The sequence below is a fragment of the Mytilus californianus genome, unplaced genomic scaffold (assembly GCF_021869535.1).
Source record: "Mytilus californianus isolate M0D057914Y unplaced genomic scaffold, xbMytCali1.0.p SCAF_8, whole genome shotgun sequence".
In the NCBI taxonomy this organism is placed as follows: domain Eukaryota; kingdom Metazoa; phylum Mollusca; class Bivalvia; order Mytilida; family Mytilidae; genus Mytilus; species Mytilus californianus.
Genome location: NW_026262734.1, coordinates 7,309,102 through 7,326,274, shown reverse-complemented (window position 1 = coordinate 7,326,274; position 17,173 = coordinate 7,309,102). Strand labels below are relative to the sequence as shown.

General features: G+C 31.0%; 1 long non-coding RNA gene across 1 annotated transcript; it reads left to right on the top strand.

The window, feature by feature from the left end:
- The first annotated feature begins 5,029 nt into the window (after positions 1 to 5,029).
- Positions 5,030 to 12,107, top strand: LOC127711498 (uncharacterized). Its single transcript, XR_007986768.1, has 4 exons — positions 5,030 to 5,244; positions 7,315 to 7,473; positions 8,272 to 8,417; positions 11,014 to 12,107. It is a non-coding gene; the product is annotated as an uncharacterized LOC127711498 (long non-coding RNA).
- Positions 12,108 to 17,173: the final 5,066 nt, after the last annotated feature.

Genomic DNA, 17,173 nt, shown 5'->3' with positions numbered 1-17,173 from the left:
AGGTTTGGCATCCAGCAGTAAAAATAATATATCTTATTACTGGAGGCATATATCAAAAATCTGAGACACGGTTTTGTAGATTGTGAATGGTTGATTAAAGGGATGAAAACAAATTTTTACTACCATTTGACCTGAATGTGCCATTTTCATCCAAGTTGGAAGACCCTTTTTTTGGCAATTAATGAGCTATATTTTGAGATTAATCATACCAAAAATAAATTTATCTATAGATTAAGAAAGAGTTATATTTCAGCTTTAAAATGAGTTAAATATTTTAAAAATCCATTGAGTAGTTTTGGAGAAATCAATCTTTAAAGACTGTTGATTGGAGTCAGAAAATTCTGACTGTAGTGCTACCTTAAAAGCTTATAATGTCCCTCGTGTGCCTCTTGTTTTGTGACTTATAATATTTTTCCAAAACAAATTGTTATAATTCGATTTATTATATTAGATATAAATACAACTTTAACGCGGTATCAGTGATTCATCCATTCAAAGATATGTACATATTTGTTTACCCATACCAAGTACATGTATATGCTGATTACGAACTCCAAGCATTTACAGCATTGCCATGTAGTTAGTGTTAAATATAAACGATAAAAAATGAAATTGATATCGATTTTTTTAATTTTTGACATTGAATAGTATTTCCCAAGATCTTGTTAATTTCATGCAGACAAATTTATTATTAACTGTTAAACATAGGTGCATTTTAAAAAAAAAAATTTTAACCCGATCCTTAAATAATTTAAAAACAACATCTACAACAGCGGTACTCGTATCCACTCAGCAAAAGAAAAGAAGTTATTCTAATAAACACTGTTTTACTTCTTTACACATTTCATACCCTAAAATATATTCAGGTAAAACAGGATTTATTTTAATATCTTAATATGTACAAGTACGAATAACAGATCCATACTGATTCCAAATGCTCTTCATCCTTTCAAGATATAAAAAAAGAATAACAAACAATAACAATGCAGTACAAGTTATAAAAAGAGGAGGTGTGTTGTAAATTACTATAAAAATAAGTCATAATTGCAAGCTCTTAATGACCTAAAAGACATTTAAGTTGAGAATTATTTCACTTCAATTGATTAATGAACAGATACTAGTACCTAGATTATGGTTTCTAACTCTAAAATTACCTAACCTTAAACAATTGTCCAAACTGTAAGGAGCATCATTAACAAAAATGTTTAGCTGATTCATTGAAAACCAATTTGAATAATCTTCATTCCTTTAAAAATAAAACACTACAAACTGCTCAGAGTCTGAAAAAAGTAAAATTACAAAAATACCGAACTTCGACGAAAATTCTAAACGGAAAGTCCCTAAGCAAATGGCAAAATCAAAAGCTCAGCACATCAAAAGAATGGATAACAACTGTCATATTCCTGACTTGGTACAGTCATTTTCTTGTGTAGAAAATGGTGGATTAAACCTGGTTTTATAACTAGCTAAACCTCTCACTTGTATGACAGTCGCATAAAATTCCATAATATTGACAACGATGTGTGAACTAAACAAACAGACATAATAGGTAAAAATGTCAAAAATAGGGGTACAGCAGTCAACATTGTGTTATAATCCCAATCACTATAAGAACAAACAAATATGTCAACAAAGAAAAACAAAAAGGCATATAAACAAAGCACTTAAGCAAAAATCGAAAGACAAGAATACAAAAATTTACCACAGCACAATAACACAATGACGGGATGTACAAGTACCGTCAAATGGACACTACCAAAATTAGACTAAACGGTAAAAGTAATAATTTACAAAGACAAATAAAGAATGCTATAACACGTTATTAAGATGATAAACAACGCCAGTACCTAGAATCTATAATTCAAGACCATCGTGTATTATTTGTGAAGTTGATACGGAATACTCATCAACAAGGTCTTGGTATCTTCTGATGATCTTTTTTTAGAAAAAGGACGAGACGTTCGTTGACATTCCCTTGGTTTTTCTTGACAAGATTCAACATAATCTCGACAGTACTGAACTGTACTCGACTTTGGTCCCGATTTTACTAAATAAGTCTGATTGAGTACTTGATAATCTTGGTATAGTCTGAATACGGTCTCGACAAATGCTCTACCAGTCTCGACCAGTCACAACTCAGTCTTGACTATTATCGACCTGTCTCGATCTGTCTCGGCTCAGTCTTGACCTGTAAATTTTGTCTCCACTGGTCTGAATCAGCCCATCTATCTCAATTATATATTGATCTTACAAATTCTAGGTTTTTTGGTAGTTTGGTTCATTGCTGTCAAATAAAAGGATTTAATTATATAATTCATAGGTAAAAAAAAAGATAGAATTTTTTAGTTCTGATAAAATTTAGATAGTGACCTTTGCTAATTTCTATTACTTTTTCATATCAACTTGGATGTTCATAAAACTTTGAAGCGACCTCAGTTATATATTGATCTAACAGAATGACAGGTTGTTTTGTAGTTTGGCTATTGCTGTCAAATTTAAGGATTCAATCAATAGGTAAAAAGCTAGAATTTTCAGTTTGGACTAAATTCAGATAGTCACCTTTAAATATTTTAATAACTTTTCCAAATCAACTTTGATTTTCATAAAACTTTGCAGCTATCTCAATCATATATTGATCTTACAGAATGCCGGTTTGTGTGGTAATTTGGTGTATTGCTTTCAAATTTAAGGATTTAATTAATAGGTAAAAAATCTAGCAACCTGGTATTCTGTAAGATCAATATATAATTGAGATAGCTGCAAAGTTTGATAAAAATCAAAGTTGATTTGGAAAAGTTTTCAAAAAATTTAAAGGTTACTATCCTCATTATTATTCTAAAAATCATCAAATGGAAACGAGACTTACTTTCGTTAATCATTAATTGTGAAAACATTCCTTTTTAATCGTTGAAAGCAGATATATGCCATCTTGCCTAACTTAAAGTATTTATTAATTGTTCAGTTATCAAACAAAAGAAGAATAGATCTATCTTATTACTACTTTGTACAAGAAATGTAAGATTTAAATTTTGATAAAGTCTTATTTCATTTTAAAAAGGTAGACATGTTAAAAGAATAGAGATATCACTTCTTTAATCTATCTATTATTTTATGGGAGGAGAGGGGATTATAGTGTTTTCACCATTGATAGTTACGGGTACTAGACACCACAGATTATTGAATGATTGTTTCTTGTGTTAATGTCCTGTGGCTTACGTAAAATATTGGTCAATACAGTAACATGAAGTAAAAGTACCAAAAATATACAACATCGAGAAAAACACTTCCGGAGCAAACAATTTCATCCCTGGCTTTTAGTGGCTTTCGGATGGCTCAGTCGTTAGTTTTCGATGTAGTATTTAGTAGACTTATTTGTCGTACATCCTGTTTCCTTTTTGTCGTTTTTTTGTCATCGCATTGTCAGATTTCCTTCGACTTCCATACATGAATTTGATTGCCCTTTGGTATCGACCGCTGTCAAATATTCTCTCATTAAAAGAATAAAAAAAAAAGAAAATCCAAAGCTTGGATGTCTGCTAGCTTGTTTTTAATTTTTCGTACGGAATTCAATCTAATTTTGTAAAATATCCTTAATGACTCAGAGTAAAATGGGACAACAAGGTCTTCAAGACATAAATAAAATACGGAGTTGCTATTCCGTCTTTCACTAAAATCTGCATTTATAAGTAAATGTTCCAGATCAAACAATCCCGGATTTAACTTTGAGTCAGAGGTGAGACAAATCAGAAGAGTTGCTGCGCTTAGGTTCACTCCTAACTCCATCTATAAAATCAGCGTTCATTAGACGGCAGTTAACACTAACTTGGAGGAAAATGTCAGCAACAAGACCGTGTATCCTTTCTAGGACACAGCATCGGTTTAAATAATTCAAGTATTTAGTTCAATTTCAACTGAGAAAACGAAGAACTGTTAACACAAAACGACTTTCGCTGCAAGTGATGCGAATCAACTACTCACAAAGTATTGAGAAATAAATCACATCTGATTAACAAGAGGGCCATTTGGACCGTTCTATCTCTTCATCAACCTTGAAGGAAGGTATTTATACCGTCACACCAATAAAGAAGGCAATGCACCAAAGAATGCTGCGATCTCGTCGAAGGAGATATTGTTCTGCTAACGCACAAGAAGATGTGTCGAACCCAGTTTCCCGTTGGATTTTTTGCGAATTTATGTAAACATATATATTTTTGATTTATATTGAGGCCCCTACTTAGTTTTTCGTAAATCTTCCTTGACACGTCCATGTTTAGTTTCCTGGACACAAAGAGTGGCTAATCATAGCGTCAGTTACATTGTAAACATGATATATAATGCCTTTATGATTATTAGAACATATTTAAACTATTTTCACGTGCTATGAAAAATATCTGCGTGCTTAACTGTGCAACATTATTTACTTTAGCAACCTGTAATTGATTTTCTTTTGAACTCTCCGTACACAGCATCATTTATTTAACAATATTTTGTTTTATGCTTTCGAAACTTGAACTCTTTATCCGTGTTTTAATTTTTATTTTTACAATTAAACGATTTATATTGTACTATGTGCTATTTAACAATTTGCTATCCAGGGAGAATGTATAATAAGATATATATAAATGTTATTTTTACACAATTTAATAAAATGAATCAACATAAATGAACATGAATGGATATAAATTCATTCATGATATTTTATGTCTGCTTACAAATCGGAACAGTAACAGACCTACATCTTTACAGTTACGGTGATTATGTGATTATGTTTACTTTTCATAGGATACCTAAGCGTGTATTTGGAATTTGATTGTTTAAAAGGTTTATTTTACAAACTGTAATGGTGGACCATGCTAAGAGGTAATCAATACAAAGGTTGGTGTATACAATAATGTTAATTGCGAATCAGGTAAATATTTCATTCAATATTTAAACATTATTGTCGCACTTTTATCTGATTTGAATTATGTGTTAATGTATTTACGCAAAAACAAATGTTTAACAGTGTAACACGTCCTTTAAATATTTTCGACGGAAAAAACAACTCAATTGTAAGTACACTCAAATGAAGGATTTAATTAAATATGAATATAATAACCCATAGCGTTGGTAAATTTCTAATAAGAACAGAAAATATTTTCGATTAATAGGAATGTATTAAAATGAAAGTGGACGAAATACACAAATAGCTTTACAAATTGAGACATTGTTTCATTGAAGAAGAACAACCATCACTTAAATCCGGTTAGTAATTTTTTTATTAGAATGTCTGCAGAATAAATAATATCAGTCACACAGAGAATTGTAGCAAGACAGTTTAACATACTTAAACACAACATGGTCCCTGTTTATTAATACAAGAAATCTCGGGTTACGCTCAGGTTAGCATTATTATATTCTATATTAATTAGTTACATCCCAATTACATCAAATCATATCATTATCAACCATGAAATAAACAAATATATATGGAAATACTTATTTATTAATATATATCATCGACCATGATTCGTAGAAATTGTTTTCGAAAATAGTTCTAAATTTTCTGTAATCGATTTACTTGTATCGTTTTGAAATATCTTTCTGATTCGAAAATAACACCAGCTCTGAGTAAATTAAAATTTCATTTTGAGCTATTAACAGGTATCAATCCACATCAATATACAAAGATTGTGTTTAATTACAAAATGGAACAATCAGCAACAAACACCAAAGACAAGCTACACATGATTAATCGACTTAGCAATTGCCAACATTGTCATTGTTTAGTTAGATGTAAAAGGATTTGAGTGTATTGTCATTTCATTTATATACTTCTTGTTAGTATAGTCAACGACATTAAATGAAAAGGGTTAAGATCTCATACAAGCGACACATTTAGTGTGCCTATCCAAAATCTAGATTTCACCATGGGATACGTTTTGTCTAATCGTATTTATGTTTGTAAAAGTCAATGTTAATGACAGATCGTTGACAGTTTTGTTTAAATTATTCAAGTTAGTTTACATGAGTCGATTAAGTCTTTTAAATATAGTTTGGACATATGTTAATTCTTAAAAGCTGTACGCTTTCTTATAAAATTGGGAATGGAAATGGGGAAAATGTCAAAGAGACAACAACCCGACCAAAGAGCAAATTACAGCCGAAAGCCACCAATGGGTCTTCAAAGTAGCGAGGAAATCCCGCACCCGGAGGTGGTCCTCAGCTGGCCCCTTAATAAAATTGTGTACTGGTTCAGTGAAAATGGACGTCACGCTTAATTCCAAAACATATAAATGAACTAAAATTAAAAAAAAACATAAAAGACTAACAAAGGCCAGAGGCTCCTGACTCGGGACAGACGCACACATGCGGCGGGGTTAAACATGTTTTGTGGCTTTCTTGTCTCATCGAATCGGCGTTTCATTTATTGACGCCGTGCATCTCCTTGCATGTATACAGAGGTAACGTGTTTTATCTGGTTCATTAATATCCTTCCAGACGATCAAGTAATATACAGGTGTCAGTTATTGAAACTTTAAGTGCATTCATATAACTTACTAAAAAAAGCTGGAGTTTTTTTGTTTTTGAAGTGATCGTTTTTGTGGTAATTTATTGTTTGATGTCTGTGTTTTCACTAACATTAAAGGTGCGACTATCCTTTGTACTGAAAACACTCTGTTTCCATTTCAATGATAACCTGTATGATATATTCCCTGAGTCGTAGCTACAAGTCTTCCACTTTTGCTCTGTTTATTGCATTATAATTTAAAAGTTTGATTTGCATTACCTTCGAAATTCATTAATGTTGTATGGATAAAGGAAAAATGAAAATAGCACGTTATAAATTACGTGCGTCCGAAGCGCTTTTATTGGATTACATTTTACCTTCATCAAGAACATTAAAAAACCCAAAGCTTTTCATTTCAATCCATCTGTTACAACAACTTAATTATGTTTTACTAGTACTTACAGCTGATCATGCCATGAGTAATTAGATAAAATAAAATTTCTTATTTTAAATGTAGACCTCTTTCGTGTTGATCAAACGACATACAATTTGCACATTGCTTCACGAATTTGGTTTTATTCAAAATAGTTATAAAACTGATTTTATGATGAAAGAATAATTAAATGAACGCATGATAGAAGTGATTGAACTTTATATTAAGTGACTGCGTTAAATTCTCTAGAAAAATAACTATTTTTTTTCAATTTTTTAAAATGTTTACAATTTCTAGAATGAAATGATTAGATTTCAGCATTTGATGACAATATTCACTCATTATTTTAATTCGAAAGAAGTACTTTTACAGTATTATTCATATTTTGCAGGCGTATTAAGATGAAAATGTCCAGATCAATTATTTTATTCGTAAACACTGTCTTTGGAAGCACAGTCTATGGTTGTCCATGCTGGAACTTGGATGTTGATTACACAAACTCGAATCTAACGACATTCCCGTCTAATATTCCACATGCTGCACGAATTTTGTGAGTATTTCTATTAGAAACTGCTACTTTAAGTAAAACGAAAAGATACAACATACCGACCTCAGAATTCTGGTATTAACTGTAAATAAAGGCAACAGTAGTATACCGCTGTTCAATAGTCATAAATCGACTAAGCGAAAACAAATTCGGGTTACTACTTAAAACAACAGAAACACTGAACTGCATCATAAACAAACGTCAATATACATAGAAAAGTACTATTTGATAACTGCCATATTCCTGACTTAGCAAAGGATATTTTTAGAAAATATAGTTGGTTGAACCTGGATTTATGGCTAGCCAAACCCCCCGCTTATGTGGCAATGTATGTTAATAATACAGCTAAAATGACAACACTGCATAACAGGAATATAGTAGAAACAAACGCAAGCTGTTCCAAAGCCAATGACAACTAATAAGAATTTAATTCATTATGGGTATTCAGTAAAACAAAAAGTGACAAACTACTCAAAGTAATAATCTAGTAATCAATGCAGTAATCGAAGCGAAGTAAAAACCCAATGTCAACTAATGAGTAAACCATGTTCACTCCTGCTAAAGGTCAGATGGTACACTTTCCACAATGTTAGTGTAAAGACAACGTCAGCAATGTGATAACCCTTTTATATTCTTCCGGCTGTTTTCCAATGTCTATGTACTCGACTTCTTTTTAAATTATGTAAACATGATATACATGGATTTAGTCTGGTGTATTTAAAAACAGTAGTATTGTAGATACATTGTAGATATTGCATCATGGAGGGTCTTATATTTCATGTTTATTGTTTTTATTAACAGGGAATTAAAAAGCAACCGACTGAACTGCTCCAACTACAGGATGAAAATATTTAAGGATTTTCTAAACTACATTACAAATTTGAGAGTTTCTGGTGCAATGTGTGAATACAAACTGTTAAATAACCATAACTTCACCAAATGCAGAGGTATTATAATACAGCGTATCTTTATTTTTAATAAAATAAACAAATGTCGAGTTAAAATGACAATGAAAAGGCAGCTAGTCATTTACACACATACATGGCAAATGATACTTAATAGATATAGGAAGATGTGGTATGAGTGCCAATGAGACAACTCTCCATCGAAGAGACAATTTATAAAATAAACCATTATAGGTCAAGGTACGGCCTTCAACACGGAGCATTGGCTCACACCGAACAACAAACTATAAAGGGCCCAAAAAAAATTACTAGTGTAAAACCATTCAAACGGAAAAACCAACGGTCTTATCTATGTAAAAACGAGAAACGAGAAACACGTATGAACTACATAAACAGACGACAACTACAGTAATCAGATTCCTGACTTAGGACAGGTGCAAACATTTGCAGCGGGATTAAACGTTTTAATGGTACCGAACCTTCTCCCTTTTCTGAAACAATAGTATAACATCACAACATAGAAAAACACACTATGAAATATCAATTGGAAGGCTTAACTCAATCAAAAAATGTTTATGTTTCAATGAGATGGCTTTCATCAAGTAAAAAAGCAATAGCATGCAGGTCACCAAACAATGTTTCATATTAGAAAGGAAGATATGATATGTAAACCAATGTGACTAACATCCATCAGAGATTAAAAAGTGTTGGTGTAAGTAACTTAAGGTCAAAGTACGTCTCAATTATGACCGTATGGAACAATGAGCTATAAAGTCCTGTGCATGTCATAAAGTGGAAAAAGTTAAACTAGAATAGCAAGTATTTGATACATGCAAAAGCAATAAACGAAAACAAGTGCATTAATTTTAGAAACAATACAACAGTTATTGACATGAAGATAACATAGGGACTTAATGAAATTTGCTGATATTACCATATCATTTTATGAATAAATAACAAAGGTAACATCTTACTTATCATCATGAATTGCACAAACTGCTGCTTTACTTGTGTTGGTTATTTGATTTAATTAACGAAATAAACAATTAACTTAAACGTTTAGGAAAATATTATCCATTTATACAGACGAATTGTTTTCTTGATTAAAATGTTTTTTTATAATAATTGTTAAAATGTTGACTAGTGTCTGGCACATGTATCCAACACTTCAGCCTGTCAAAAATTTCAAAATTAAAATAAATTGCAACTTATATGTTGTTTGTTTCGTTATGTAGGTTACTGTTATATTTTACACATTTTGTGGCAAACTAAACAAACAAAAATAGAAGTTTAATAAATTAATATATTATACATACCGAATCCTCTAGTTGCAGATATTTGGTCTTTTAAGGAGAGCTGTCTTAGTATATTATTACGTATACATTAATAAACATGAATATATGGGTTTCAATAATTTCGATAATGTTAAATAAAGTGTAGGACATTAATTCAAAAATATAATAATAGAAATCTATTGTTTCTTCTTACATAAGAGCTCAATGGAAGGGATATCATTCGTGCAAATATCTTCGAAATATGTTATATTCCTTTGAACATTGCATATGTCGTCAGCAATTTGGATTTAAATAGCATACATTAATCGATGGAGACCTTTTAGTACGGATATTTTGAGATAAGACTAGACTTAATTCCTAAACTTTAAGTATTAAATATTTTAAATAAAGCCATATAAGTGGAGAAAATAAAGATAATAGATATAAGAAGATGTGGTATGAGTGCCAATGAGACAACTCTCCATCCAAGTCAAAATTTATAAAAGTATACCATTATAGGTCACAGTACAGTCTTCAACACGGAGCATTGGCTCACACCGTTATTTCACAAGGTTATTTCATAAATGGAGGTACAGTAAATATACATATTTTAAAAAAAATTAGAATAGGATCATGATGTTCCACATTTTTTTATTTTTCATAAAAGTTTGTGTTAAGTGTAAACTTCTCAAACTACATGTTAAAATGTTAACGTTTAGTATTCTTTATATTAACATAAAAATTATTTTTCCACGTATAACTACAAAACTCCAATTTTACACAATTTGCAGATAAAACAAGATGATTGCTTTTTATCATTTTGTTTAAACATGATATAAGCTAAATTCTAATATTTAGTTTTTTATTGTATAAATGTTAAACAAATCAGATATGTTACATTGCTCTGTCAAATTTGTTAATCACAGCGTGTAACATGATAATATTCAAAAAAGGGTCATCTTAAGATGGCCTTATGTGCAAAATGTTAATCCAACAAGCATGTTCAATGACAAATCAGCAATCTGATTACAAATATTCTCATCATTTTAGTGTTAAAATTATTAATTGAATAAATCATTAGACCTTTACAGCTTCAGCAATTTGTGAGGTGTTTGCAGTAGTGTGCATAAAATCGAAACGATGTCGAGACATTGAATTATACAAATTTAGAATTTCGGAACTAAATGTATATCTTTTTGGCGGATAACTAATGATGTTGTTTTGATAATCAATAGCAAAACAAAAATAATTTTTCAAAGGTAAAGATTTGATTGGACGTTACCCTTAATGGGACGATTTTTAACAATGAAATGAATGAAGGAAAGTGATAGGTTTTTTATACATATTTTTTTATTGTATTGTAGTTATTATAAATACAGACGTTATAATATATATATCGTGTGGACCCGACATTTCCGCCATTCTCATTATCAGATACATTAACAAAAATGCAGGAATTAACCGAAATATATATGAAAGTAACCGCGAAACTAACATAGAACATGACGTTGAAACAAGCCAAAACGTCTCAATACGAAAGGAAAGTGGTCACAAAAATAAACATATCAACGAGCTTGAGATGTCGAATTTAATTTTTCCATCAACCGAACAACGACGTCTTACTATGGCTACAACTCATGTGATTCGTCATATAGGATTCGGCTACCAAACGACGGTTATCTGAATCCATACCAGTCATTGCTGCCTACACTGCAGCAGTTTCAAAACATGCAAGAGGATTCTGATAAATATGGTAATCCCCCAGAAGAGAACAGGGTGATTACAAATCTGTTAAGAATTAAGACTTTATTCAATATATATTAGTGAACAGTCTTTAAAGAAGGACATAAAAAAAGATCCAAATATAAAGAAATACAGAAAAAAATGTACGGACTTTGCAGCACACATATTTAAAGCCACAGTTCAATTACAATTAAAAAACAGCAAGAAAGGCGGAGCCGACTAACGTTGAAATAAAATAAGACAAAGATATAATATACTGTTTCTGACATTCTCCGTTGATAAATTTAGAAGTTATTCAGAAACTAATGACTAAGTTTTTTACTCCCTGAGGAAAGGTTAAACTTTCAGAAATAATTTACTGTAAATATTAATATAATAAAATATAAATTTTACGATTGGAATGTATCGGTATATGTATCTGTTCAGATAAACGGGATAGGTTATAAAGTTTTTTTCGAAATATTCCACTTTTTTTAGTTGCTTTGAGAAGATATTGTTTTTAAGCTTAGAGCTCATATCAACCTTGGTTCTGTTCCTTTTTTTTAATTGGCCAAGTAGTTTCATTTATTCTTAATTTGTGGCCTTGTAAAATATATCTAGTGAGTAATACTATTTTCCTATATATACCTGTGTGATCATATATTTTCTATTGATACCTTGTGTATTCAAATGCCATATTATGTTGAGATTTAAAAAAAAGTGTATATAGAGTGATTTTAAATAGTTTTGCTGTTTACTTTAATTTGCAATTGCATTTGTATAATTTGCACATTTTTCTAACAATTATCTGTAATGATAATTTGAATCGATTATCTTTGTTTTTAAAATGAAAACAATCTTATTGATATTATTCAATGTAGTAGTTTATCCTTACAGTTGCTCTTGGAGATGGATGATGTGCTGATCGTTCTAGAAAGATCAATTTACTCTAAACAAAAACGTTTTACATGTGTAGGACTCGGAGGTGCGATTGGGATGCTGTAGTGCGATGGGCACGCTGAAGTGCGATGGTCACGCTGGAGTGCGATGGTCTCCGCCGGAGTGCGATGGTTCGTTCGCTGATGTGCGATGGTCTATATGATACCTATTGTAGATTTAAAAAAAGAAAAATCCACATATGAAGATAAATAAAGTCAACTGAAAAATAGTATACCCAGTTGGAAAGCAGGCGTTGCACTAATCCTCCCCATTTCTCGTAGTAATTAAAGTTTATAAGCCTCTTATTAACTTAAAAACCCTGAAAACTTCTTTTAACATACAAATTGACTTCTACATACGATATGAAAAGCATTGAAAATATAGTTTATGTAGTCCATCGCATTTCAGCGTTACCACCATCGAACCTAGGCGTAGCTATCAACAAGATAGCGTTCAATGCCACCATCGCATTTCAGTGTGACCAAAAACTCACTTCAGCGTCAAACCATCGCACCTCAGCGTGACCATCGCGGTTCGGATTACCATCACGGTTCAGAGTCCTACACATGTATTGAGGTGTTACTTAGTAATTTGAAAACCATGCCTTTGCCGGTAAAATAAAAAGACAGTCATTCGAGTTTTCTTCCTATGAAAATTATGTGAAGTGGTCTCTTTCAAGTCAGATATTGTACATGGTCAGTTTGAAAAAAAAAAAGTTGTAAAACAGATGATGAAAATACCATGCGGACATTCCAAACTCATGTATAAAAGAAAAACTGACAACTACATAGCAATAATAAAACAAAACCCACAGAAAGACGTCCACAAAACACAACATAAAAACTAAAGACTGAGCAACATGAACCCCACTAAAATTTTGGGGGAAACTCATGTGCTCAGGAAGGGTAAAAAACGGCAACAGTAGATACAACTGTTCAAAAGTCATAAATCGATTAAAAAAAATAAATCCGGGTTGCAAACTAAAACCGAGAGAAACAAATCAACTATAGGTGTAATACGGCCATTGATTTTCCCCTATTAGTCTTTGTTAAATTTGCACTTTCAAATAATTTATCTTTGTTTCAACAAAGAAATACTTAGCATAAGTAAAGTTTTATCCTGTCCAGTACAGTAGACAAAATTTTGCATAACATTTCATTGCATATAAGAAAATAACCATCAATGGAAGTTAACCAATCAAGTTTTCACCCCTTTTATATAGAAACACCAAATAAAAAATAATGGTGCTTTGAAACACCCAAGAAATAAGTTTATGACTCTGAAATGTTTTACTGCAATGAAATGTAGGATTAAATATCTGCAACTGTCAAATTCAAATAACCCCTTTTCGTATGCAACCGGATGTGACGTACTATGATTTGGTGGTCTTACACCTAAAGAAGACTGTTTTGTTGAATAAATGGAATATGATTTTTTTCGTTTGTAATACTGGTTATTTCAAGCATTAACAACAAGTTTTGTCATAATCAGTTCAATTGTTTAAGAAAAATCTATTATAATGTAAGACGTCATCTACAACGATTCGAGCAAAGTTTCTTTGAAAAATCCAAATCAAGCCGCATCATGATAGAATATAGTGTGGACCAGTAACTGATTAAATATTTATCTAATCTGCCTACAAACAGTTGAATATAATACAAAGTATGACTTCAGGATGATAAATATCACTAATGGACCTCTTTGTCTTCGTTAAAAGGTCGCTTTTGGTCCATTTATACCTCTCATTTCCTCAAAATTTCAACTTTTTAGGCCAATAAATAAACATTTTGGGGTAACTTTCACTCATTTATGAAAGAAATGGGATAATAAATATTAAAGCTGAATGAACTATCCATATACAAGTTTACTGACTCCATGGAGGTTTCAATAAGTCCTTACGTAAAACTTAAATGTACGCCGCGTCCTAGAGAGGGACATACAAAGCTTCCCTTTTAGTGAATACTTTGTTGTTACTGCTTCAAAAATAATTTCATTTACTTATAACTATATATTTATTAAAGTATTACTTAGGAAAAAGTTTTCTATTATTGCAAAATATAAAAAATAAGGTGAAAAAGTCAGAAAAAGCTCCCAAAAACACTGAGTATGGCTTGCCCTGTCTACTTGGATTCAAAGTAGAGTCCTATTTCAAGGCAATTTTCTGATAAAATGTGGTTTTGAAACTCAATCAACTCAGAATATTTCACTGAAATAGCATGAAATTTTAACAAATGAGAGTACATACAAGATCAAAGGTGCATGTGCAGCTTCCCATAATAGGTGTAATACCACCATTGATTTTCCCCTATTAGTCTTAAATTTTCACTTTTCAAAAAATTGTTCAGAATTTTTCTTTTTTTCAAATAAAGAAATACTTGGCCTGAATAAAGTTGTATCCTGTCCAGTACAGTAGACAGAATTTCACTTAACATTTCATTGCATAGAAGAGATTAACCATCACTTGAAGTTAACCAATCAAATTTTTACCCTTTTTTTCCGGACTCCTGACTTGGAACAAGCACATACATGCCATGAAAAATGAATGATAGTATGTCTTTTTTTAATATATAATTCATATCATTACAACTAGTAGATATGAATATTTTTTATTTATTAATCAATTTTAATTTGCTGTTTCATATCAATTCAGACCAAGTTCAAATTTGACGTTTTCAAGGTTAGACACTTGCATGTAATTTGCAAACTGAGTAGTATTATAATTTGACAAATGTGAGTAAGAATTTAATATTACCAACAGCAGTTGCTATGGGCCTGAAATCAATATGTATTTGTCCAGAGTGAATTCGAATAACGTAGAGTCATATTAATACTTAATTGACTATTCAGAGAACCGATGTAATTTAGACAGAAGGTAAACTAAATAAAGATATCGGTCGTATATATCTGAAAAAAAAAACAATCATCAACGATATCAGGCTTTCAATCAGATTAACTAGAAAATGGAACATGGTCCACATAGGAATATCTATCTTTAACTAGAAGAAAAAAGTTTAGCAAAATTATCGAACTCCAAAGCAAATTCAAAAAGAGAAAGTTCATGAAAACTGACAAAATGAAACAAAAGCAATCAACGTGAAACAATTACCATATTTATGACTTGGTACTTCTGGAGAAAATTGTTGGTTAAACATGGTTTTATAGGTAGTTAAAGTTAAACCTCCCATTTGACAAAATTGGACAAGCAACCCAAACAGAGATAATAGGTTGATGTGACAATGATTGGAATCAAGCAGCCAAAACTGTGTAAACATACATCACAAACATGCAAACATACAACCCAACTGACTAAACAATTAGAAAAACGTATATATAAAATAATAAAAATAAACTAATCATAGATACCAGGATACAAATTTAGTATTTGCGCCAGACGCGCGTTTCGTCTACAAAAGAGTCATCAGTGATTATCGAAGAAACCAAATTTAAAGACCAACCAAAGTACGAAGTTGAGGAGCATTGAGGACCAACATTTCCCAAAAGTTTGCCAAATACAGCTATGGTAAATTAATCCTACAAAGACGCCATTAAAAAAGGTGAAGTATATAGTTATTAAACTCATCATAGATGCCAGGACAAAATATTTGTAAGCCAGACGCAAGACAAATCAGCGACGTAAATTTTACAATAACGTCAACGAAAAAGAGGTTTTTATCGTTGTTAGTGCATATCGTATATGGTATATACTCGATACAGAAAAAGTAAGTTGAAATAAATAACAGGGAAAACAGAACAAAAACAACACTATAAAACCCACTTGTGTCAAAAATGTCACTTCAGGACCCACCTGCAATAGGGATGCTACAAGTATGAACTTCAGATGTTTTTAATTTGGAATGTTCAATAAATTTCACTTTTACACATTTTGATATGATAAATGAATATATATGAACATAACTTAATATAATTTGATTCATCAGATTTTATATCTGCTTACGTTCGTTTCATTATTTTTTGAAAAAAAATAACACCATGCTTACAAATCGGAAAAATAACAGATCTACACCGTTACATGTACGGTATTTATTTGAATATGTTTACTTATCGTCACTTGATACACTGTGTATCAGAAGATTTTATTGTACTTTCCTGGATTTTAAAAAAAATGTTTGTTTTACAAACTGTAATGGTAAACATACTTAATGTCAATAATTTCAAAGGTTATTGTATACAATTATGTTAAAAGCAAATTAAAAGGTGTTGAATATACACAATAAGATATAAATTACAACAAGTCTGGCATGTCTAACTATTTCGATGTTTTAAAGAACATTTTGTATGTTTCGATAATATTTCCGTTTTGAAGATGTTGAATATCTTTGTTTTTTGTTTGTTTGGAAAAAAAACATATGTCTTATATATAGAAAAAAGAATATAAATGTTATCAAATTGTTATTGTCAAATATGTTTAAAATATCTTATATCTTATCTCTTTTATAGTCGTGTTGACTTTTTAAACGCGTAAATCGAAGAAGAAGGAACAAATCAAAGTGACAAACAAAACTTTTAAAAGGTGATAAATTATGTGCGTAGAGAGGGTACATGTCTCCTGTTATTAAACATCACCAATCATGCTAAACCACACTATGTCATTAGGAAAGTAAATTGAATTTAAACGAGAATCAATTTGTCGTGTTCGAATTTGTGAACTTTTGTCTCAGTTAAGCCATAAAAGAAATGTATTTTATCATTAGAAAACTCATTACATATATAGCGTTTTATTATATTTGTTTCAGTAATCATTCGAAGTTTAAAGAACTTTTTGTGCATATTTAATTAAAAACGAACCACCACCTGTAAGTTTTTATTTTCAATTCGGATTAAAATGGATTAAATGCACAACCA